At 43.1% G+C, this 26,697-nt stretch overlaps 1 pseudogene; it reads left to right on the top strand.

The window, feature by feature from the left end:
* The first annotated feature begins 1,613 nt into the window (after positions 1-1,613).
* On the top strand, positions 1,614-1,731 carry LOC126279156 (5S ribosomal RNA; annotated as a pseudogene).
* The last annotated feature ends 24,966 nt before the right edge of the window (positions 1,732-26,697 follow it).

The following is a 26,697-nucleotide window of genomic DNA, read 5'->3' as shown; positions in this document are numbered from 1 at the left end:
ATTTATCTTTTGTTACACAAATTGTAATAAGCGGCCGGACTCCAAGCAAACTTTATCTTACACTTTAATGACAGAAAAAGAATAGAATTTAAAAATAAGACGGAAAATCAAAATAATAGCAAAATTAAAATAGAAATTTTACATTATATCAACTATGTCTCTAAATTCGACCTTTCCGTTGATGGAAGTAAAATAAGAGGCACTCTAATTGCGTCACAAACTACACTTGAAGCTGACGTGTGCCATGCCAGTTGCAGTGTAAGGAAGCATATTTCACTTGTAATTGGACTCATTCAAGGGATATATTCTTTTATATACATGAATTCTCGTTACGCTGACTACTGTACTTGTTTTATTTCCGTCATTCGACTTTACACTCCCTATCTGTCCAACTTTAAAAGCTTTCTGTGTGAACGGTGTGAGAATAAAGATTGGAAACCAGCCATACATAACAAAATATGTTCTCAGCATTTCCGGGAAGAAGATGTGCACCGAATATAAATTTCATCAGTCTGTATTAAGAGAAATGCTGGATTACAAAACCGGCCTTGTCACAATCCGTACTCCTTTTGTTTTTCCGAAACGTGTAACAAATTTGTGATATGAGGCTTTCCCGGCGTATATGGTGTTTGAAGGGTTCTCGAGTATCCAGCCAGATACGATCGTCAACTGCCCACAGTATTTCGGCGAGTAATTGTTCCGCAGTTATCAGATGCTGCCGATGCAGTGGACTGTCCGCTCTCTGCCCCTGGTATTAATCCCTCGCGAGGCCAGGTGTGATTCCTTGCGCCATCGGCGCGCGGCGTTTCCGGTGGTGGGGAAAACGGTGGCTGCGGTAGGTGGCTGGGGGGGGGGGAGGCGGCCGGGGGGGGGGGGGCAGTATCTCTTCGGCGGCCGTGGCCAAATGATACTGTGTCCGCTAGCACCGTTGCTCCTTGCTAGACCTTAGTATTGGTTTCCAGGCCTTATTGAGTTGTCAACAAGAGTCCCTGTTGACTAGGTTGTCTGTTGCGCGAATTTCTATGGCCCCTTCGAAGATGCAGTCTCAGTAGCTATGTGTGGAGGATAGTATTTTGTCTCGTCATAATTGACTGTGAGTCCAGTGTTGATTGTGATAGGCGTATGATTCTCAGCTTGAAATTTCTCTTAGCTGCTATTAATTTTATATGGTCAGTCCACTTCAAATCGTTCAGTACGCATATTCCTAGAAATTTTACAAAAGTAACTGCCTTCAGTGATTCTTCTGAAATTGTACTTGCATAGAATAAAGAGTCTTTCTATGTATTCGAAATAAATTACATTTGTTTATGGTAAGGGTCAATTTCTCGCCTGCCGCTGTGGCCGAGCGGTTCTAGGCGCTTCGGACTAGAACCGCGAGACCGCTACGGTCGCAGGTTCGAATCCTGCCTCGGGCACGGATGTGTGATATGTCCCTAGGTTAGTTAGGTTTAAGTAGTTCTAAGTTCTAATGGACTAATGACCTCAGATGTTAAGTCCCATAGTGCTCAGAGCCATTTGAACCATGTGTCATTTGCCACTTCCTGCACCAAGTGTTGATCCTCCGCAATCTACCTGGATTTCCCTCCAATTCTCTAGTGCTGTGACGTCTCTGTGCCAACGTCCTTGCCGCAGTGGTAACACCGGTTCCCGTCAGATCATCGAAGTTAAGCGCCGTCGGGCTGGGCTAGCACTTGGATGGGTGACCGTCCGGTCTGCCTAGTGCTGTTGGCAAGCGGGGTGAACTCAGCTCTTGTGAGGCAAACTGAGGAGCTACTTGACTGAGAAGTGGCGCCCCCTGTCTCGTAAACTGACGTACGGCCGGGAGAGCGGTGTGCTGACCACATGCCCCTCCGTATCCGCATCCAGTGACGCCTGTGGGTTGAGGATGACACAGCAGCTGGTCGGTACCGTTGGGCCTTCATGGTCTGTTCAGGCGGAGTTTAGTTTAGTTTTAGTAACTTCCCTGTGTACAACAGCATCATCCACCAAGAGCCTCACACAACTTCTGTTGTTATCTTCTATGTCATTCATATATTTTGTGACAAAGTGATGGCGCAATAACGCTCTCTTCGGATACGCCCAAAGTTACTTCTATGTCTGGAGACCTCTCTCCATCTGCTAGAAATTCTCCAGTCCAGTCACACAGCTGCCCTGATGTTCCGTACGCTCAATCGTATCAAAGTCAAGGAACACGGCACCTACATGGGCGCCTGTATCTGCTGCTTTCTGCGTCTCGTGGACGAAAAGAGCGAGCTGGGTTTCATACGAGCGCTGTTTTCCGAACCCGTGTTGATTCCTACACAGGAGATTTTCGATCTCCATAACTGGCAAACTCCAAAAATAAAGTACTGTCTGAAAAAAACTTCAGAAATATTGAGTCATACCTTGATTAGTTTACAAATTCGTACAAAGATTGGGAATTTAGTGACAAACTTCGGTTAATTGGCAAGCTATTCGGAAGATGCAGTCATTCTGTAAAGAAAAGTGCTCACAAATCACTTGTGTGTCCCGTCTTAGAATGTTGCTCAAGATGTGAACTGCGCACCACACAGGACCGACACGGGCGGCTATAATTAAACTGACGGTGTTCCGAGTACTGCACTGCAAGCTGTATACATCGCAGGACGCTAAAACATTGTACGTATACAGTTTTTGATGTTGCTGAGCAACAGGCATACAATATTTTTTAAAGGAACACCACCGCCATTTTACTGTTTTATTGTTCATTTAAGTACAACCCAGGATTCGTCTTTTTATGCCACTTTCATGTATTTGATTTTATGTCTCTAATATGTGTTGCAGGACATTTAACATGTTGTCAAGATCGAAGTTGGTCATTTTTTTCTTAATTTATGGCCAACTTTGAGCTTGACAGCATGTTAAGTGTCCTGCAGTATACGTTAAAGATATAAACTCAAATAATTGAAAATGGCATATGAGGCCGAAACCTGGGTTGTACTTAAATAAACAATAAAACAGTCAAATAGCGGTGTGTTGCTTTAAAAAAAACTTCTTACGTATGTTCTTAAGTCGGTGCACTCGCCGAGTGTGCTGAAAAAAATAGCAGTTACACTTTCTGCCACCAGGTGAAAATATGGCGCTGTATGCAATCACACTGTGGTGTGAGTTAAAACAGGTTTTCAGTATGGTCTCCCGAATTAGCAACGTGCTGCACCTGTAACGCATCTTGGTCGGCAGTTGCTCGCAACATATCCAGTGTAATCATACCAATATGTTGTTGTACACTATTCCTCAGATGAGGAAGTCTCCAGATGCATCCGTGAGAGACACACCCTTTCTGATATCCCCAGATCCAGAAGTCACATGGATTTATGTCGGTGGGTCTGGCAGTCTACGTATGCCGAAATTGCCGAGAGATGATGTGGTCGTTACCGATGATTCCTCGAAGCAAATCTTCCATCTGACAAGAGACAGTGATGTCGCCCATCTTGCATGAAAACAGTGGTGTGGACACAGTTGCGTTCATGCAGAGTTGGAATCACAAATTGCACAAGGTGATCCTTATAACACACAGATGTCACTGTACACCTAACTGGCCCGCGAGGTGTGATATCCTTTAGCAAAAACGGACTGAGAATGAAGGAGCTTGTGAAACCGCACCATACAGTCACATAAACTGAGTGCAGCCGATGCTCCTGCACATCATGTGGCAGAAGAGAATCGCATATATGACAATTTTATGCATTCGTGGCAACGTGCAGAGTAAAATTTGCCTCGTCCGTCCAAAGAATATTCCCCAGTCACAAGTCATCCATTTCCTTGAGTGCCAAACAAGCGAAGAGCAAAGTCAAGGCGTTATAGCCTACCGTGGGGTATATCTGGAGCACATTCCGAGTCTTGTATGGATACCAGTGTAAAATGTGACGCAAAGTCTTTCGAACTGTTGACCAGGGGAGAAACAATTCAAGTGACACAGCTCGAGCACTGGCTGCAGAATTTGAGCCATATGCTGCTCGGCTGGCTATAACTACAGCAGCTTCATCATCAACTGCCATGGCAATGGGCCGCCTCCCCCTCCGCGCTGCAACACCTAACTCATTTATTTCTTCAGATTCCTTGATCGTATTCTTTAGCCCATTTATTGACATGGGGCCTCTTGGCAGCTGTTTCTTTCGCCGATATTCCGCAATGCAGCGCTGCCTTTGCTGCCGTTCTGATGAAACAACTTTACCAGCAGTGCACGGTGTTTCTTCCCAACAGCCATCCCGTTTTATACAGAAAACATCAAACTTATTAACACTTTCCACCAACAGCCACTTCACAAAACAAATCATTCCGTTTCACCAAATGACAAACAGCACACTGACGTCAAAACAGGAAACATTTCACATTCTGATTGCTTGCAACGCCATATTTTTACCTGGTGGGAGAAAGTAGAACTATTATTTTTCATGGCCGAGTGGTTCTAGGCGCTGCAGTCTGGAACCGTTCGACCACTGCGGTAGCAGATTCGAATCTTGCCTCGGGCATGGATGTGTGTGACGTCCTTAGGTTAGTTAGGTTTAAGTGAAAGGTCTCTGTTGGATTCCTTTCAAGTTAATTTCTTAAATCTGTTGTCATTTACAGCATAAATTCCTCTTCTAAATTTACTGTGGTGTTTCTGACTATCTAGGAGGAGACTGAGCAGTGAATCGGGTTACATTTCCAAATAAACAAGATCTGTCGCACTACTACACTTTAAAACACAGTTTATATGTAATTCATGTCACACAGTCTCATACGGAACCTACATCCGATTTCTTTTATATACTGTATATGATAAGATACTGTCATCCCCCTTCCCTTCTGTGTGAGAGGATGAATGAGCAAATGTATTGCTAGTTGCATACTGGATGGTAGCAGACAAGCCTGTCTGCTAGAGAACATTTCGGGAAGATTTCACGGAGAGTTGGTAAGAATTAAGTATATCAGTGTGCGGTAATTTCATGACGGACAGGATTGCACTACGAACGTAACTTCTTTGGGAGAAAATTGAATCAGTTGGTTGTGGTTAATTTCCTCTTGCATATGTTTCAACGTTTTTCGTGTGTTATTTTATAAATGCAGTGTTGTATGTAGTCACCCAATCTTGGCTCCCTATTTGATGTGTTCCGCAAGATTACAAACATTTACACAATCCTAAATAAGGCACCAGTTTGGTTATGAATCAAGTTTGATATGCTGAAATTTTAATGGAACAATGATCAATGTTAAAATAAATGTCCAAATATAAACTGATTTATTTCTTTTTATTTAAATTATATATATATATATATATATATATATATATATATATATATATATATATATATATATATATATATATATATATATACCGCCGGTTATCGTAAGATGAGTACTAAAAGATTACAGTTAATGTTAGTCTGGTTGGGAATTTGGTAAGCTAGACTGGATACCTGGTGAAACAGTTGCCCAGTAATGCAAGGTTAACTTCCTCTGATAGCTCACAGCACTTAACCCACTTTTATGGTCTTGAATATCAGCACCGCTTACACCTCAAATTAATGCATCAACATTACATAAGCAGTTCTAAGTTCTAGGGGACTGATGACCTCAGAAGTTAAGTCCCATAGTGCTCAGAGCCATTTGAACCATTTTATTATTTTTGTAGCATACCTACTATGTTTTAGCGTCCTGCACTGTATACAGCCTGCACTGCAGCACTCGAAACGCCATCACGTTCATTATAATCACCCGGCATGCAAAGAAGTGCGGCACGATTGGTCACAGATTTGTCACAACCACGGAAATGTTGAAAAACCTGAATTGGTAGACTGTTGAAAACAGATGTAAGTTATCCCTTGAAAAATTGCAATGAAACTTAAAAAACCAGTGTTATGTGAAGAATCTGTAAATATTCTTCAGCACCTACGTGATGCTCTCGTAGGCACAGAAAAGGAGAATCGGGCTTATTCTAGCGCGCAGAGAGGCATTTTTGCAGGCGTTTACCTGCGCTCCATACATCACTGATGATGATGATGATGAGTCCCATACTCCGTTTACCGAGCGTAGGGGAGCGACGCGGGAGACCCGCGCCGCCATACTAGGCAAGGTCCTAGTGGAGGTGGTTTGCCATTGCCTTCCTCCGACCGTAATGGGGATGATTGATGATGATGATGAAGACGACACAAACACCCAGTCATCACGAGGCAGGTGAAAAATCCCTGACCCCGCCATCACTGGAACGAAAAAATTCCTAACATGTGTTACGGTGCTAAAAAACTCTCTGCCATCTATTTCATAGTTGTATTGCAGAGTATATGTAAAACAAAAACTTTTATATTTAAAATGACGCACAAATACGGGAATTATTTCTAACTTAAAGACCAAATTTTCTAGCAGACAGAACTCAGCACGTCGCTCTTAAAGAAATGAAATCGACAGACGTAAAGGTAAATTCCAGAGTACACCAAGGAAGTGTGACGGGACTTTATTGTTTGCTATGTATGTACACTACAGGCCATTAAAATTGCTACACCAAGAAGAAATGCACATGATAAAAGGATATTCATTGGACGGATATATTATACTAAAACTGTCATGTGATTACATTTTCACGCAATTTGGGTGCATAGATCCTGAGAAATCAGTACCAGAACAATAACCTCTGGCCGTAATAACGGCCTTGGTACGCCTGGGCATTGAGTCAAACAGAGCTTGGATGGCGTGTACAGGTACAGCTGCCTATGAAGCTTCAACACGATACCACAGTTCATCAAGAGTAGTGACTGGGGTATTGTGACGAGCCAGTTGCTCGGCGGCCATTGACCACACGTTTTCAACTGGTGAGAGATCTGGAGAATGAGCTGGCCAGGGCAGCAGTCGAATATTTTCTCTATCCAGAAAGGCCCGTACAGGACCTGCAACATGCGGTCGTACATTATCCTGTGAAATGTATGGTTTCGCAGGGATCGAATGAAGGGTAGATCCACGGGTCGTAACACATCTGAAATGTAGCGTCCACTGTTCAAAGTGCCGTCAATGCGAACAAGAGGAGACCGAGGCGTGTAACCAATGGCACCCCATACCATCACGCCGGATTATATGCCAGTATGGCGATGACGAATACACGCTTCCAATGTGCGTTCATCGCGAAGCGTCAAACACAGATGTGACTATCATGATGTTGTAAAAAGAACCTGGATTCATCCGAAAAAATGACGTTTTGCCATTCTTGCAGCCAGGTTCGGCCTTGAATACACCATCACAGGCGCTCCTGTCTGTGATGCAGCGTCAAGGGTAACTGCAGCCATGGTTTCCGAGGTGATAGTCCATGCTGCTGCAAATGTCGTCGAAATATTCGCGCAGATAGTTGTTGTCTTTGCAAACGCCCCCATCTGTTGACTCAGGGATCGAGACGTGCCGGCCGCGGTGGTCTCGCGGTTCTAGGCGCGCAGTCCGGAACCGTGCGACTGCTACGGTCGCAGGTTCGAATCCTGCCTCGGGCATGGATGTGTGTGATGTCCTTAGGTTAGTTAGGTTGAAGTAGTTCTAAGTTCTAGGGGACTAATGACCACGGCAGTTGAGTCCCATAGTGCTCAGAGCCATTTGAACCATTTTTGATCGAGACGTGGCTGCACGATCCGTTACAGCCATGCGGATAAGATGCCTGTCATCTCGACTGCTAGTGATTCGAGACCGTTGTGATCCAGCACGGCGTTCCGTATTACCCTCCTGAACCATCCGATTCCATATTCTGCTAATAGTCGTTGGATCTCGACCAACGCGAGCAGCAATGTCGCGATACGATAAACCGCAATCGCGATAGGCTACAATCCGACCTTTATCAAAGTCGGAAACATGATGGTACGCATTTCTCCTCCTTACACGAGGCATCATACCAATGTTTCACCAGGCAACGCCGGTTAACTGCTGTTTGTGTATGAGAAATCGGTTGGAACCATTCCTCATGGCAGCACATTGTAGGTGTCGCCACCGGCGCCAACATTGTGTGAATGCTCAGAAAAGCTAATCATTTGCTTATCACAGCATCTTCTTCCTGTCGGTTAAATTTCGCTTCTGTAGCATGTCATCTTTGTGGTGTAGCAATTTTAATGGCCAGTAGTGTAAATGATCTAACAGAAAGCGTTGGTAGCTGTTTAAGACAGTTCGCGCAAAACGCGATTGTCTATAAGAAATAGCAACACGCAGAAGACAGTATGGATTTACAGAATTATCTCCAGAGCATTCATGAATGATGCAGGCTCTGGTAGTCGATGTTGAACGTAAACGAATGTACCATACTGCGAATACACAGGCAATGTCATTCACAACTGTACAACTACACTATTGATGGAATTGCTGTAGTCTACCGTAGAATAACTATCAGTAACTACCAAGAGCAACATTATGTGGAATGACACGATACAAGTAGAAGAGGCAGCAGATGTCAGACAGATTCGTACTAAGAATCTTGAAGAAATGTAACTCATCGTCGAAGAAAGTGGCTTACAAGGCTCTTGTTCGAGCGATTCTTGAGTATTGCTCGTCAATCTGGGATCGTTACCAGGTCGAACTGAAAGAAAAGAGAAAGAAGATCCAACGAAGAGCTGCGAGTTTCGTCAGGGGTTCTTTTAGACGGCGTTAGAGCGTTACGAAGATGCTCAACAAAATCCAGTGGCAGACGTTACAAGACAAGCGTTGTGCATCCCCGAGAGCTTTGCTACTGAAATTACGTGTGAGCACTTTCCGGGAAGAGCCTGACAACATATTACTTCCCCCAATATACGTCTCACGAAATAACTAAGACGAGAAAATTCGAGAAATTAAAGACAGGGGCTTAGCGATAATCATTGTTCCCAAACGCCACTCGAAAGTTAAACAGGGAAGGGGGATCACTTACAAGGGAACCTCCCCATCGCACCCCCCTCAGATTTAGTTATAAGTTGGCACAGTGGATAGGCCTTGAAAAACTGAACACAGATCAATCGAGAAAACAGGAAGAAGTTGTGTGGAACTATGAAAAAAATTAGTAAAATATACAACTTATTAGCCCATGTGCAAGAATGCAACATCAAGGAAAACATCAACGCAGGAGCGCCGTAGTCCCGTGGTTAGCGTGAGTAGCAGCGGAACGAGAGATCCTTGGTTCAAATCTTCCCTCGACTGAAAATTTTACTTTCTTTATTTTTCGCAAAGTTATGATCTGTCCATTCGTTCATTGACGTCTCTGATCACTGCAGTAAGTTTAGTGTCTGTTTTTCGCGACCGCACCACAAAACCGTGCAAATAGTAGACGAAAGGACGTGTCTCTCCAATGGGAACCGAAAACATTTGATCGCAAGGTCATAGGTCAACCGATTCCTTCGCAGGAAAACACGTCTGATATATTCTATACGACACTGGTGACGGCTTGTACGTCACATGGCAGGAATATGTTGTCGACCCACCTAACTTGTACACTTAGCGAATGGGTAAAAAAGATTCTTCTACCTAATTTTTTTCATAGTTCCACACAACTTCATCTTGTTTTCTCGATTGATCTGTGTTCACTTTTTCAAGGTCTATCCACTGTGCCAACTTATAAGTAAATCTGAGGAGGGTGAGATGGGGAGGTTCCCTTGTTAGTAGTACCAGTTGTACTCTCTGCCACACACCGTTAGGTGGCTTCCAGAGTATAATTGTGATACGAGCAATAGTCTTAGACTTAGTAACACATAATTTGAGGAAAAGCATTCGTTGAATATTCCTAATGTTAAATTTCTAAATTTCGCCGTTTTGTGCATGCTTTGTCTATATACTCTTTCAGCAGAAAAAAATTAACGAGCACAAAGCGAGACCCCAGTGCGAAAACTCAGAATTGCCTAACGATTTATTTTTAAAAAATTTGAAAGTGGTGATGACTAAATACAAATAAAATTTCATATACTGCCTATGGATGAGTTCTGTGTTCAACTTATAATCCTTATAAACCATGGAATTTTTAAAAAAATGTTAACCTTCACGTATACTTGAAGATATTTCCACGAGACTTTCTGCACCATCCTTGAACTGACGGGTGACAGCGCTTCATCTAAGTCTCCCTCTCTCTCTCTCTCTCTCTCTCTCTCTCTCTCTCTTCCTCCCCTCTTTTTTTTCCTGCTTCAACCTCTTCATCTCCGAACAGCACTACGTCCTCCATTATTTTCTGTATGCATTCCAATCTGCCTTCCGCTTTAGTATTTACCCTCTACAGCTTACTCTATTACCATGGAACTTATTTCCTGGTGCATTAACACACGTCCTGTCATTATGTCACTGTTGCTTCTCAATGTTTTCCATACGTTTCTTTCTTCAACGATTCTTTGGAGAACATCCTCATTTCTTACTTCCACCTAATGTTCAACATTCTTCTGCCGCATGATATCTCAATCGCTGCGATTCTCTTCTCTTCGCCGGCCGCTGTGGCCGAGCGGTTCTAGGCACTTCAGTCCGGAACCGCGCTGCTGCTGCGGTCGCAGGTTCGAATCCTGCCTCGGGCATGGATATGTGTGATTTTCTTAGGTTAGTTAGGTTCAAGTAGTTCAAAGCCCAGGGGACCGATGACCTCAGAGGTTAAGTCCCATAGTGCCTAGGACCATTTGAACCATTATTTTTTCTCTTCTCTTCCGGTTTTATCACCGTCCATGATGCCATTCTGTGATCTGTAGTATTTCTACAAACTATCTCCACAAACACATCTTGTGACAATATTACTCCAAAACAAATTAACGTATTTGTACCTTTCTTAGCTTAACAATCAAAGAGAACTGTATTTGTGGACGCGTCCTATAATGTGGTATTACAATGTCCTCACACAGTTTTTAAACATCGCGCCGTTCTCTCGTAACAGCGTGGATACTCTGTGTGTATTATATATGTATCAACCTTAACAGAATCAGTAGCTTTGAAAGTACTCCGTTAGACAGTCTAGATCACAATTTTATTGTAGTTTTGACAGATGCCATCTTCAGATCTATCGAAAACACAGTGTGACCCATGAAAAATAGTTAATATTCAAGGATATGACTGGAACGACCATATGAAGTAAAAAACTTCATATGGACAAATGCTCTGTTCCGAACGCTTTCCAAAACACAACACAGTGGATGTACATTGTTATTAATTTCCTGTATTATTCAATAGACTGTCAGGTTTACACTAGCAGAACAGTTAGTAAAGATTACAACATGCGTTTTCCAAAGGATCAACTGAAAAATATGTGTTTTGAACACATTCGGCTCTAAGCGTTACCGCACACGTCACATTACAGCCGCTGTGCAGTTCTCAATACGTGTTGGAATATCCCACCGAGAGCAACAGCGTCATGATGCGAACAAAGTGTTCATCTCGCTTATTCATCTTTCATTTGTAAACCTCAGACGTCATCTAACCCCACAAACAAAGATGTAATGGCTTCAAGTCTGACGATCTTGGAGGCCAGTTAACTGTAAGATCTTGATGGCCAGTTAACTGTGCGCTTCAAATAAACGTTCCTGTCGTATCCTTGAATATTGGTGATTTCTCCTGGGAACTCTGTGGAATAAAATTGTGGTATAGACTGTGTTATTCACATAATTAGAACAATTAGAATAGACAGGTCACTGTGATGTTCCTAAGACAACATAATATCTTCCTTTACTTACTCTGTTACATGTTTTCCTTTGTGGCTATCTATTTGCAGTCTTCTGGGATTCAGGTGTATGTGAAGTTTGGGGCAGAGTGGGGTAGCTGTGAAGGCTTAATGGAGAACTGGGATAATACAAAACCAAATAGAGTTACGAATACTTTTTATTATTGAAACATTAATTTAACGAATCAGTCTTGAGTTCGCATAATCATCGTAGGTAAATCTCCAATACAAAATCAAATATTAACAAAAAGCAAAACCTTGGTGTCCGCGATTACCCCACAGAGTGTAGGACAATTACGGATGATGTATGCGATAATCACGGAAATAACCTAATCAACACGTACGTCACAAATAAACCCTCTTGATGCATTTTACCACTCGTGCAGTTTTCGTGGCCCATAAATTACATTTGTAGCATTTTATACAATCTTCGATCCGAGGATTTTCATACTTTTCTTCACAAATCGACTATCTTCATACTTTTCAACACAAAGTAGACAATAACACTCATTCTCCATCGTAGTTCCTTCACTGATCTCTTCCTTTTCACATGGTATGTCCTTTTCTTGAACTTTCATCTTAAAGTTATCATCTGCAAACGCTCGAAGGTTCTTCGTAGCTCTCCTACCTTTAGTGGAAAGTACAGTCTTCTCATTTTCTGTCATCTGCTCCTTATTGTTTTTTCTTTATTCTTTTTTTTCTAAAATATCTTTCATAGATCTAGTTGTTATAGCTGAATGTTGTTTTCTGGCATTTTCTTTATGGTCGTCATGTGGCAGTTAGGGAACATTAGGCCGAACAATATCTTCAAGTGGAATTGATTTGTCCACAACAGCCGCAGGAATTACTGGTCTCTGCTACACATTAATGTCAATATTAGGCCTATCAGAATACCAAGTGTCACTGCTTTTTGCACATTTGTTGTCAATGCTACCTGAGCATCAGTTATCACTGATGTCCCATCTACGAAATTTTCATCAAATTTAGTTGCATCAATCGACCAAGTACCAGCTGCCCGTAAACGGTTTGTCTCTTTCTCTATATTGCTGATGCGATTGAAGGCTTTTCCAAAACATTCGACAACTTCGTACTGTGTATTTAGTCGGTCTACATTTAAAGCCATGTACAAGCCGCATTCTCTGTTGCATAAAGCCTTGAGAGGTCCAGAATATATCAGGTCCAGTGGTTGCATACGATCCGATTTGTGCGGTGTAAGGGATAACAATATTATCCCATTCTGGCGACCAAGCGGGTAGCAGGCAAGACTAACGTGACTTTCATTATTTTCAAAAATAAGTAGAGTCGGTTCTGCAAAAGTTGGTTTAGCATAGGAGATGAAGTGGCGCAGCCAATCTACGAATTGATTCTCGTTGATCCAACCCGAATCTCTCATTGCTTCTATCAGATCAGCTTTGCCTCCATGCAGTAACTGAGTATTCACTTGCTTCCTCTTAAAAATAAAAAAAGGAGCACCATACTACCTGAAGCACTAATTGCACAGACAACTTTTCTTGTGCCTTTTGCACCAATTGTTGCTATGTACAGTTGTTTCTGGCTATTTGGTGCTAAAAAACTTGAATTTCCTCGGACATAATAAATGACTGTCGCGTGAATATTGTAAATACGATTAGAATCTAAGTGAAATTCTGTTTCAAAGCTTACAAGTTATAGTAAGTTAGTTCTTGAGATGGTCGGGTGTACCACTTTTTGGAACAAAATAAGCAGCAGCTGCTTCTCCTTGAGAAAGTGTCTTGTTCTTGACACCCTTAATGGCTCTCCCTAAGTCGTCTAATTTGTATTTGGTCTCCATCTTTCGTTGGTAATTTCGTGACATCTACAGGATGACAGTTATTGAACTACATAAAAAATATAAATTAGTTACAAATTACGGCGTGCACACACTTCATTCAACATGTAAACGTCGCTACAGATATTATGATTTAGATGATGACATGTTCGATATGCTTGCCATCATTAGCGATGATATGGCGCAGACGAATAGCGAAATTCTACGTAACCTGCTGAAGTGTCGGGACATCGATGCTGTCGATGACCTCCTGAATGGCTATTTTCAGCTCCGTAATGATTGTGGAGTTATTACTGTACACCTTGTCTCTATAATACCCCCGCAAACAGGAATCGCATGTGTTCAGATCAGGAGAATATGGTGGCCAATAGAAGTCTATGTCAGTGGCCTCTGGGTACCCCAGAACCAGAATGCAGTCCCCAAAGTGTGCCTCCCGGGCATCAGATGGGATCGAGCTCCGTCTTGCATGAACCGTCTCTTCTCGAAATCAGGGTCACTTTGGATAATGGGGATAAAATTATCTAACAAAACCTTCAAGTACCGTTCGGTAGTCACCGTGCCATCAAGTAATATCGCAAAGATCATTCCGTGACTGGACATTGCACACCACACAGTCACCTGTTGAAGGTGAAGAGTTTTCGATCTCAAAATGTGGATTCTCAGTCCCCCAAATACGCCAGTTTTGCTTATTGAGGAACCCATCCAAATGAAATTGGCCGACAACAACAAGGCGTGTCTGTGTGCGCATACTAATTTCCATCATGTCCCGAGGCCAACTGTGCAGTTTGAACGTCCTAACGCAGACCGTTCATATGGTATGACGATTTTGTTTCATACAGATCAATAATTGTCAGCCTGTAAGCAGATGTGATTAACTGTGAAGGGGTGACTACCGACGGTAGGGATTACCCCACTCGAAAACTTCGGCATTATCCCACACAACGCAAAACAGTGTTTTTATTATTTTATTATAATCGTATGATTCAGGCAGTGAGCACGTAACAGAGTTGTTTAATTAGACGTTAATTCTCAAAAACGACACCGCGTTTCTGTGTAATCCCTAAAATATTATATGCCTACTCAAGTTTGCTCATTCGTTACATGGAACTGTTGAAAAAATATGAAGCAAACATGGCTTGTACAGCGAACGCGACGTCAGTTCACAACTGTTCATTCGGCACTGAATTCGGGTAGACCCACGGTTGCGCCACTGAAAGTATCTTCCATCCTTCCCTAATATGGCCAAACATTCGTGTCCAACATTACCCCACATCCGTGATTCCCCACTCTCCCCTCCAACACATTTTTTAAATCTGACGAACACTTTGTACGATCAGCGTGATTAGTCGCACACTCGTGCGATGGAGAGTTCACTTGTCGGAATCCGCCAAGGATGATACATACTTCTTTTGAATCAAAAAGCAGCCTTGTATGAAACACAGCTTCATTTACGAACACATTCATACCGTAAGGCGGCTATAATTTCGCAAAAATATGGCTCTGAGCGCTATGGGACTCAACTTCTAAGGTCATCAGTCCCCTAGAACTTAGAACTACTTAAACCTAACTAACCTAAGGACAGAACCCATCCACGCCCGAGGTAGGATTCGAACCTGCGACCGTAGCGGTCACGCGGTTCCAGACTGAAGCGCCTAGAACCGATCGGCCACCCGGCAGGCACAATTTCGCATCTTACAAGCACTCATCTACATATTTTGCCGTGATTTACAATCAGAATTAGGTATCATTTGATAGGTTGTACATCGTACATGTGAATATTTAAAGAAAATTAACACTGCCACGTACACCTTGTAAATAGTTGTTAACGCTTATTTCATGAAAGATGATGGAGTGCAAAATTGCGTAATGGATGACTGCCTATACTAGTAGAGGTTGGAGCAGCACAGGAAATGAAACGGCAGGCGTAGCTCAAGCCCTGGATGGAAAAGCCCGCACAGGTGCGTTTGTCCTTCTTAACACAGGAAGTAGACAAGACAGAGGACGGTGGGGGCAGCAGAGCACCGAAGCACAATACAGCAGCAGCCGGCTGGTGATGTAGTTGAGCCGGAAGGATAACCGGATAATACTTCGGAAATTCTGAAAATCTTAGACGCAGCAGAGAGGAACGAGGAAGCGTCACCTCGTAAATCACGCAGGCTGGGTTATTGTTCAAATGGCTCTGAGCACTATGAGACTATGAGTACCCTAGAACTTAGAACTACTTAAATCTAACTAACCTAAGGACATCACACACAGCCATGCCCGAGGCAGGATTCGAACCTGCGACCGTAGCAGTCGCACGGTTCCGGACTGCGCGCCTAGAACCGCGAGACCACCGCGGCCGGCGGCTGGGTTATTTCCGAGGATTTTTCTATGAGAAGCATACCATTGTATGAGTATAGGTTTTTCCTCGCAAACTTTCCACGCTGGATGACAAAAGACTAAATATGGTTGGTCGGCATTCGGAAGAATCTGTAGAGAGGGAGAATATTCCATGACTTCGAGAATGATTCGCCTTCTGAGATATGAGGGAGGGGAGCCGAGCTTTGCTAGGAAGCCAGTGGTGGAGAGAGGAGGTCTTCCATTTTGAGCGCTCATGCTGGACGGTCGCTAAGTGTCAGCTTTTACTGGTATAGACAGACTTTCTGTCTTTGCTCTCAGGAGATTTAAAAGTTAGAACGGTTAGGCACTGTACTGTTGCAAACTTATATGGTTCTGGACTTCGCCTCCAGGTTGGGAGTCGTCGTTGAGTACACAGGGTCCAGTGATAGAGAGCACTTCTTCTGTCTATGCTCATGCGGAGACATTTTCTGAACTCCATGCTTGTGGCTGGGAATTCGTGTCTCTCGTCTGTAGAACACAGAGAGGAGAAAGTATTAGATAATACTAGTCAGAGGACCATCTTGTGCCGTCCTAGTGTTTGAAATAGTTTTTTTATATATATATTTGTGGTTGGAGGTCTTCTGTCGTTGCAGAGGTGTACGAGAACCAACTCTCCGCTAACTGCTTCGGCTTATTACGCCTATAAAGCTACACAGCTGTGGTCACGTATATTTTATTTTCACTGAGGTTGCACATCACTGTAGATAATCTTTGAAAGTAGTGTCTTCTACTCTTTGGTTCGTAGGTGATACCAGTCGTCTCACGTTGTTATATTAGATCGCGTGGCCATAAAAGGGGCAGATTTGGGTAATTGATCAATTGTATAGTTACGAAATTCATTTGTATCCCTTTATGTCCATTGGACATTGATATATAAACATTTGCAATATAAAGGTGTTTAAATCTACAATAAATGTATAAGCAGAAACAGCGTTTACCATTTGGTATTTACTACTTCCCTTAATCATTCATTTATGTTTATGTTGTAATTTATATCTTAAAGTGCAAGAAGGAGGAGATAATCACCATTAAGAGATCCTTAGATCTGCTTCAGGGGGTAGTCAAACAGGGCCAAATCTTCATTTTCGCGTTCAGTATTTCCATTGCGCACATTCATTTTACACCCGCCTGGAGTAGCATCTTGGAACACGGGTCTTTTGCACGGCGCGCGTACGATCTGTAAGTTGCAATGTGGGGCGTGATTAAATCACCAGAACTTTGGACGTGTATATTGGGGCCACGTGTTCCTGCTAGAGGTATACAACTTCCTCTTCCAGCCTGGCTGCCCCTATCTCCGCCGCAACCATTAAAGCAGCTCAAGCTGCTGCGTCAGAGACACAGGTATACACGTGTACTGAAGCGCTGTGGTTAAACCAGGCCAACTTGTGTTTCCGCAAGCCTGGCAAGTTTCACGGGACTAGTACAGCCTGCTGTACCAATCAGGTAGCGTTGTCAATCCAACGCGACTACAGAATAGCCAGGTGTAAGTCTGCATAGGTAGGTAACTTCGCTGCAATTCAGTTATGTTAACGATGGGAGCAGCAAAACGAACAACCAAACTCAAAGGGGATTGAGAAGAAATTAAGAACTGGGAAATATATGCCAGTCACGAAACAGAGCCTAAGTCCATCATAGGAAAAGTTTTCGTGCGTTTGTGAGGCAGATTCAAATAAAACGGTAGGTCTCTCGCAATGCTAACTGTGTAAAAGTTACTAAACATTCATTCGGCAGCCTCGAGTACGTTACGTCATGTTTGCAAATTTGACCATCAGTTTCTCACCCCATAGTATATTTTGAAAGAGGACAGAGCTTGATAGCTGACACTTGTCTAGAAATGTGTGCTAAAAACATGAGGCCATGTAGCAGTGTATAGGATTTCTAAACTTAAGGCAAACATTGATTGAAATAGGAAAAATATGCCGGCCGAAGTGGCCGAGAGGTTCTAGACGCTACAGTCTGGAACCGCGCGACCTCTACGGTCGCAGGTTCGAATCCTGCTTCGGGCATGGATGTTTGTGATGTCCTTAGGTTAGTTAGGTTTAAGTAGTTCTAAGTTCTAGGGGACTGATGATCACAGCAGTTAAGTCCCATAGTGCTAAGAGCAATTTGAACCATTTTTGAGGAAAAATATATGGCTTAGGGAATATTAAAAACCACATTCTGATAATTTGCAAAGTATTTCGAAGAAAGCTTAGTCTGAAAGTAGAGCTTCACTTTGAGACATGTATTTTTTAGATATTTTTTTTTTATCCGTGTCAAAAGCACCATGGATACAGTAATATAATAAAATGAATAGCATACAGAAAAAAATTAATTACAGGCATATGAAAATATATATAAATATATACACAAATATGTGTGCACAGAAACAAAATGTTATAGGCATTTGGCCCATAAGCGGGCTACGTCGACAGCATTTGGGGTTGCCAACATCAGATCCTCTAAAGTGCAGTGTGAAGGACATTCAGGGCAGTTATACATGCGCTGGGTCGTCTGCACCTCTCCACAGTCGCAGAGATTAGATGTAGTAGAATATCCTCACTTCAGAAGGTTATCTCTTGGCCGTGCAGTGTTGGTGCGTAGCCTGTTTAGTGATCTCCAGACCACCCAGTTCTCATCGTAATCATCGTAACCTGGTGCCAATTCTTCCTTTGGTTCCATCCAGTGCCCTTCTCCCGACCGCTTCCATCTCTCCACCCTAGATCCAGGTTGGTCGCTAAAATCTTCCGTTGCTCTGAGAAAACTGCGTCTAGATTTCAAGCGTTTGGTGGCTGGCTGAGTTTTGTGGAGGAGGTGGCCCTCTGCCATCTCAGCCCTCGCTCATTCACTATAGGCTGCCGCTTCTCTTCGCACTGCAGGAGGTGCAATCCTAGCAAGATGGTAGAGCTTGTCTGTTGGCGTCGGTTTCAGACATCCAGTGACGAGCCTGCAGGTCTCGTTCAGAGCAATGTCGACCTGTTTAGCGTGGGTAGAGTTGTACCAGACACTGCTTGCATATTCGCCTGCTGGGAAGCAAACTGCTAGTACTGTGGTCCTCACTACCTCTGGCTTTGCGCCCCAGGAGGAGTTCGTTATTTTCCGAAGAATATTATTTTGCCGCTCACTTTCATTTTGGTGTTAATACAGTGCTGTTTATACGTCAGAGCCTTGTCTAGGGTTACTCCTAGGTATTTGGGGTTAACGCAGTGTTCGAGGAGTGTGTCCTTCCAGAAGACACGCAGCTTACGGGATACCTGCTTGTTACGGAGATGGAAGACGCTAACTTGTGTTTTGCTAGGGTTCGGCTTGAGTGGATTGTCGGCGTAGTACTGACAGAGCATGTCTAGCGCATCCGTGAGCTTTGTCTCAACATCCTCAAAGGTGTCATCGGCGTAGATATAGTTTTCCGTACCAGCTGGCAGTGATTGATCATTGGTGTATATGTTAAAAAGTAAGGGTGCCAGTACGCTGCCCTGGGGGAGACCATTTTTCTGGGCCCGCCACCTGCTATGCATCCCTTGGAATTCCACAGAGAACCTACGGTTCTCTAACAGACTTCTAACTGTGGATGTGAATTTAAAGTCACTGGTAATGGCATACAGCTTCTTCATTAGCAGACGTAAGTTGACGGTGTCATATGCGGCTGTCAAGTCTATAAAGGTGACACCGGTTATTTTACGGTTCTCATAGCCGTCTTCAATCAGCTGCCTGTGGTTAATTACCTGAGATGTAGTGCTTTTCCCAGGGCGGAAACCTGCTTGTTGGGGGATTAGGTAGGGTTCTATGGCACTGGAGAGGCGATCCTGGAGTATTCTTTCAAAGATTTTAAAGATATGGCAGAGAAGTGATACGCGTCGAAAATTTCTGGGGTCATCAGAATTTTTGCCTGGTTTTAAAATGGCAATAACTTTAGCCTTCCTCCAGATTGTGGGAATCTGACATGTTTCCATGCAATTGTTAAACAGTTTCAGTAGCCATTGTTTAACGTTGGGACCAAAGTGTTTAATCTGTTCAACAAAAATCCCGTCCAGGCCCGGGGCCTTCCTTAGCTTGCATTTCGCTTTGGCTTTGTCCAGATCTGTCATTGTGAGAGGGGTGGTCAGAGGTGAATTTTCTTGGTGTTCAATCCTGTCTATTTTGGTCTCCGACTTCCTGATTTTGGTGTCGGGTTTCCCATTCTTGAGAAGCTGGTGGGCTATTTGGTCGGCTGTGACGGGAGCATGTCCTGGAGAGAAAGTCGGGTCATTGTTGAGACGTTTAAGGAGTGTCCAGGCTTTCTGACTGCTCCTTTTCATGTCCAATTCCTCTATTGTCCTCAGCCATTTCTCTCTCCTGGTTTTAGCTAGTGACTTGGTTAGCTGCTCGCCCGCGGATAGAGGGTTTGCGTCAAACAGTGTCAGGTATTGCTGCAACTGGTCCTCTAATTCTGGCGTAAGGCCTTCAACATAATTGCTTCTGGCTCCTCTAGGGATCGATTGCTTGGAACACGACTGCACAGTCTTCACGAAATTGTCATAGAATCTTGGTTCAGGTGGTAGGTTGTTTACAGAATCTTCCATGAGGTTTTGAAAGGTTGACCATTCTGCTTTCTTAAAATTGTACCTACGGCGAAAAGGTACGCTATGGGGTTTAACAACAGATGTGATCTGGCACATTATTGGACGGTGCTGGGAGTTTGGTATTGGTGAGCATTGGGACGTTACTTGATGGCTAACGAAGATGAGGTCCGGGTTACAACCTCTCCCCCACCTGCCACTGTTGTAGGAAGCAGGCAGTTTATTGTCATGTATCAGTTTTAGGTTGTTTAGCTCGGCCCACCAGATCACAGCCGTGCCATTGTCGTCGTCTTCTTGGTACCCCCACTGCGTACTGTGGCTGTTGAAATCATCGATTACAAAATTAATTCTGTCTTTATTAAAATTGTTTACGTTGGAGCTGGAAAAGTCCACAGTTGGTGGTTTGTACACTGATGTAACAGTGCAGTCACTAAGTTCAATGGTTAGCACTTCAGTATCATTGATGTCGTTTATACTGCTTGAAAGGATCTGTATGTTTGGCCTGGTAAAGATTGCGCTGCCATACTGTCGGTGTGGCCTTTCAGCTACTAGTCGCATGCCATTTATCTTGGGTCTTTTGAGTGTGCTATCTCTGTGAGTTTCTTGTAGACACAGGACGTCACATTTCTCTTTCTGTAGTAGACGTTCTTTGCATGCAGACAGGCCTTCAATATTTACAGAGCCGGCCGCGGTGGTCTCGCGGTTAAGGCGCTCAGTCCGGAACCGCGTGACTGCTACGGTCGCAGGTTTTAATCCTGCCTCGGGCATGGATGTGTGTGATGTCCTTAGGTTAGTCGGTTTAAGTAGTCCTAAGTTCTAGGGGACTGATGACCTCAGATGTTAAGTCCCATAGTGCTCAGAGCCATTTGAACCAATATTTACAGAGATAATCGTCAGTGCTGGGCCTGATAAGGTCCTTTTCTGTAGGATTGTCATGTTGCTTCTGGAGTGAAAGGATCAGCCGGTATACAACCGCCCAGGGGACGCCCGAGTATGTCTATTGCATTTACATACTCTTCGTGGAGGCTCCTTTCGTTTTAGATTAACATAGCTCGAAAAACGAACGTCGGTGTTTCATTCAACGGATCTGGGTAATTTAGAATTAACTATTTTGGTCACTTAGAATGAGTTCAGCACTGTTGCATACACATCCCGTATAAAGTAATTAAAATTGTTGTAACTTGTTCATATTTGGCTCAAACAAGCTAAGGTTACAGAAACTAGACTTCTAAAACCTAATTTTAGTTGGCGTTCCGGTATAATACACATCTTTAGTGCAAAGGATCTACAGAAAACATGTACCAGAGGTGACCTGATGATGGTTCGAACTGAGAAGAGCCAGTACTGGTCCAAAGAGGGTGTAGCTGCACAGAAAACGGTTCATATCAAAGTAAATAAATAAGCTCGAAATACACCGAAAAGGAAAAAAGGAAAAATAAAATTCACAATTTTCTGGGCTACAATGACCCCAAATGAATATACAGGGTGACAATTACTGAACTATACGAAATAAAATCGTCATAGCCTCTGAAGAGTTTGCGTTAGGACGTGGAAACTTCTCGGTTGGCCGCGGGGCATGATGGGAATTAGTACGTGCATATATGGTTTGCTTTAGCGACGAAGTCCACTTTCATTTGGATGGGTTCCTCAGTAAGCAAAACGGCGCATTTGTCATCTCGCGACCGTGAAGTCTCTTCACCCTCAAGCGTGACTGTGTGGTGTGCAGCGTCCAGTCACGGAATAATCGGTGCGATATTCCTTGATGGCATGGTGACTACCGAACGGTATGTGAAGGTTTTGAGAGACGATTCAATCCCATCAGCCAAAGTGACCTTGATTTCGACAAGATGTGGTTCATGCAAGACAGAGCTCGACCCCATCGAAGCAGGACAGTGTTTGATGTCCTGGTGGACCACTTTGGGTATCACATTCTGCTATTGGGGCACCCAGAGGCCACTGGCATGGGTCTCGATTGGCTGCCATGTTCTCAGGATCTGAACACATGCTACTCCACTTTGTGGGACTGTATTAAAGACAAAGTGTACAGCAGTAACCCCAAAACTACTGCTGAGCTGAAAACAACCATTCGGGAAGAAAATCGACAGCTTCGATGTTGCGACACTTCAGCAGGTCATGCACAATTTCACTACGCGTTTGCCTCACATAATACGTGAATAAAGTGAGTGCACGCCGTAGTTTGTAACTAATTTACGTGTTTTTCATATATTTCAATAATTGTCACCCTGTCGTCTTGCGATACTCGGACAAAAACATCAGAAACCCGTTCATAGCACAGCAGTGAAAGAGACAGAATAAACTGCTACATATCGCAGAACCGCGGGAAGACGGACAGGTAAGAATGATTCCTTTAGCCTTCTTGGGTTGGGCATAGCTTGGCTTAGATGGGAGTACAAGCAACGTGCCCGTTCTGCTGGTAACGAGTGGCAGCTTGCCTGCCTGGCCAACAGGCATGTGTGGGCATGTTAATAGCGGAATGTGCACACCGGTTCCGGCTACTTCGCCACAACTGTTCCGGTAGCATTTCTCGGCGTGGTGGTTAAACTTTAAATTTGTCGTTCCTATGGGACCAAACTGCTGAGGTCATCGGTCCCTAGGCTTACACGCTACTTCATCTACCTTAAACAAACTTACGCCAAGGACAACACACACACCCATGCCCAAGGGAGGACTCGAACCTCCGACGGGGAGAGCCCCGCGAACCGTGGCATGGCGCCCTAAACCACATGGCTACTTGCGCGGCATTTCCTCGGCGTGCCTGTGGGTTCGGCTACTTAACGACCGGACCTGGACAAAGGAACTTCTCCGAAGCCGGAGAGTACCGGCAACCGCCTGCTACCTGAAGAGGGAGACGGCTGGCATCCAGTGCTATACTCATGACAGACAGTCCTGCAAACTTTTTCTCCCGTGCCAGAAGCTTTGTTTCTAGCAGCAATTTGTCATCACCACTGATACTTTGGGAATCACCCATAACAATGTATTTGACCAGATAAGTAACTAACCAGACAGGTGCAAGGAGTCAGTGGCGCAATATGAATACGTGTTTGCCATAAAGCTACGATGCGATATCATGTTGAAATGCAGTAGTTCACGTCATTGCCGACGCAGAAGGTATAAAGGGAAGAACAGGCACATCATAGCTAACTCAAATTTCTATCTCTTGTTTTTTCCATTAAATACACTTTTAAATATAAATTAAAATACATCCACAACCTATTATGTATCTCATTACTATCATTACCAAGTTTTAAAAAAATTGCTATAGGTCATTTGTAAAATTTTCAACAAAAAAAAAGAAATGTACTACTAATAAAACTGAATTTGTATGACAGAACATATAATATCACACAATGTACGACCTGTTATACTGATATATAATAAGAGGCAGCACGTCTTTACTTAATAAATAAACAGGTAACTAAATAAATGTTTCTCGTCCAACGGAACATCCACATCATTTCGTGAAAGCTCTTTTCTACAAATGATAGTACACAGATGCATGTAATATCAGAACGATCTCAGAACTTTCGACTTATACAGACGGAAGCAGCTTTCAAATCACCAGTACGGAATAAACATCAGTCACAGCTCGAGAATGAATAAATTTAAGTTCAAATGAAAGGCGCCACTGTTTTTATCGTGCAGTTCCCCATCTGTTTCGTACGTCACAAGATTTCTTCCCCGTTTGGAAATTACGACTTGCATCCATTATGGCTGCCTCGGTAAAGGATTCCATTTCGTTTACATCGCCCCCCTCACAAGTTTTCTCTCTCCTCATATTTCATACAACTTGATTTCAAATTTCGGTTCAGCCATGTGTTTCTGTTTTATAAGTTGGTGCAAGACCTATGCACCACCCTCTATTAATTGTCCACAAACTGATTACACTATTTACAAAAAAACTGCAGAACTGCTTCCATGCGAAAAATATTATATCTTTGATCTAAGATCTTTGTAGTGCACGCTGTTGTGTAGCACATGTAGGATGCTGGTGGATTTGTGGTGACAGTGTTTACTGTGAATAGTAGTTAATTTTGAAGCCATGGCCAGTGAAAATAGAAGCTGCCTCAGTCAATGAGGAAATTTGTCTTTCGAGTTAACTTGTCATACAACAAACACACAAGGCGATTTATTTAGGTGCTTCTCTCTTCTTGCCACAGGAAAGCAACGTCCAGAAACCATCATCTCGCTACAAACATGAGTATCTAAATTATGCATGCCTCGCGTAAAGACGAATATCAGAAGACTCGAGAACTAGTTACTGAACATAAACAAAACATCATAAGTGGCTGGTCGCAGCTACACGTGTTTAAATCCAAATAACATGCAGTCTCAGTGCTCTGCAGTATTCGTAATGGATAGGCTTAATGAAGAAGTTACATTTATGCAATCCAAATTCATTAGCAAACCTACTAAAACTGCAGCACCAACATTCTGTAAGTAGATTAATCCTCGCCCTCCAAATAACATACTAACCAAAGTCAGAAAACGAAACAAAATTCAGTGTATTAATTACTGCATAACTTTAGTCTACTGCGACTATGTCCGTAAAAGTGTTTAAATTTATATGACAGCTTCGTACAACACTTGAAAGGAGAACTGTACGATTCTACACCATCGGTTCGACGCAAGCGATGACTTTCGGTTTTAGGTCGTTAGAGAAGACTCGCTCTTCAGGACGCGAACTGCCCGTGAATGATTTTAGGCACGGTAGATCTCAAACTGTTTGAGTATGAGGAAATAGCTTCTCGAGCAAGGCTTTCGCCCTATAATTCTAGAATAAAGCTAGAAACTTGACTAGAATATCCCATAGTATCAGACCGTCCACTACATAAAGAGAAGCTGTTATAAATTAAAGCAGGAGTGAAATTCGCTCATTGCTTCGCATTAAGATAATGATTCTGCGTCGTAATATCGTAATACGCGTACTCAAATCCATTGGAAAGGAATAAAGGGAACAGTAAAGCAACAATTTTAAAAAGAAAGTTTGTATTTTTTTTTAAAGAAAAAGGGACTTATACCATAAATGTTTTTAGAAACTGGCCCTTGGTTGGAAAACACACACATAGTGATTCTGAGTACCATCCGTAACCAAATATTAGCGTTCGTCCTCCAAATTAAAGTCGTCGTCTTTAATTTAAGTTATACGACATTGTCCCGTTGCACTGTAGTTAAATTCGTATGTTCGTACGTATACAAAATTTCAGTTAATCGGTTAACAGGTGCATGACTAAATACTGATCAGGGGTTATAACCTCCAAGACACACTTACAACGTATCACGTTAAAAAAAATTGTAGTAAACGGAAAGCGAAGGAGCGGAGACATCTTTCTATCAGTCCGAGGGGCTGTGTCGGGAGACAGGAAGTTGAGAGACAGCAGATTGAACCGTGCGACCAGAAACACGCAACAGGAATTACTAATGTACTGAAGTATCGCTGACATTAGTTTGCTGAAAAATTCTGAAGCACATGTTTTCTTGAAAGTGATGATTTCCCACGAGTTTAATACCCATTCTATTGCAGTAAGTCTGAATTTCCGGAGCAACGATATTCTGATTTCCAGCTCGCCCTCCTCATTCAGAAGAACTTGGAAGGCTATAGATAACGGCGTTCTGGTGAATGCCGTGTTGGTGAGTGCCGTGTTGCTTGCCTTTCTGAAGGCTATTCATGCAGTTCCGCACTAGCGGTCAATCAATAAGTCACAGACTTACGGAATATCTGATCAGACATGCAACTAGATCGAAGACTTTTTGTCACGTAGAACTCAGTGTCTAGTTCTGGACGAGACACTTTCCCAGAAGCGAAAGTATAACATGGAGTGTGTGCCTAAGAGAAGTGCGCCTCACGATACATTTCGTCATAAATAATTCAGAAGGAATGAACAGGAATAAAGTACTGATCACAAGAGGTACCAATTATTCACATTTCATTCTCGTCGGCGCACATGGTATCGAGGAAATGGGCTTATAGCAGCCTGCGAGAATACAGGGAGTGTATTAAAATCATTTTTTGGGTGGATGATTCCTTACACTAAAACAGACTAGAAATATCTCGTAAAGTGGCAAGAGGTACTTGTCTTCCACCTTTTAATCCTGAGTTTGATATTTTGAAACGACTAGCTAGTATCAATCTTGTGGCAATTTTTAAATGATGCGTGTGTCACATGCGTGCATCATTTTTGTATCAGGCCATAGCATCTCGTGCCTATATGTGATAACTATTCAGTTCGAATAAAGATACGAGTCCACTAGACAAGCGAGCGGAACTTGAACGAGCAATGTGGGCACATCGCTTCCACAAGTTACATAAAGGTCATGTAACTAACATTCATTTAACTGTTACA

This window comes from Schistocerca gregaria, chromosome 6 (assembly GCF_023897955.1).
Source record: "Schistocerca gregaria isolate iqSchGreg1 chromosome 6, iqSchGreg1.2, whole genome shotgun sequence".
Lineage (NCBI taxonomy): Eukaryota > Metazoa > Arthropoda > Insecta > Orthoptera > Acrididae > Schistocerca > Schistocerca gregaria.
Note: the sequence above shows the minus strand (reverse complement) of the source record. Positions and strands in the feature narration are given on the sequence as shown.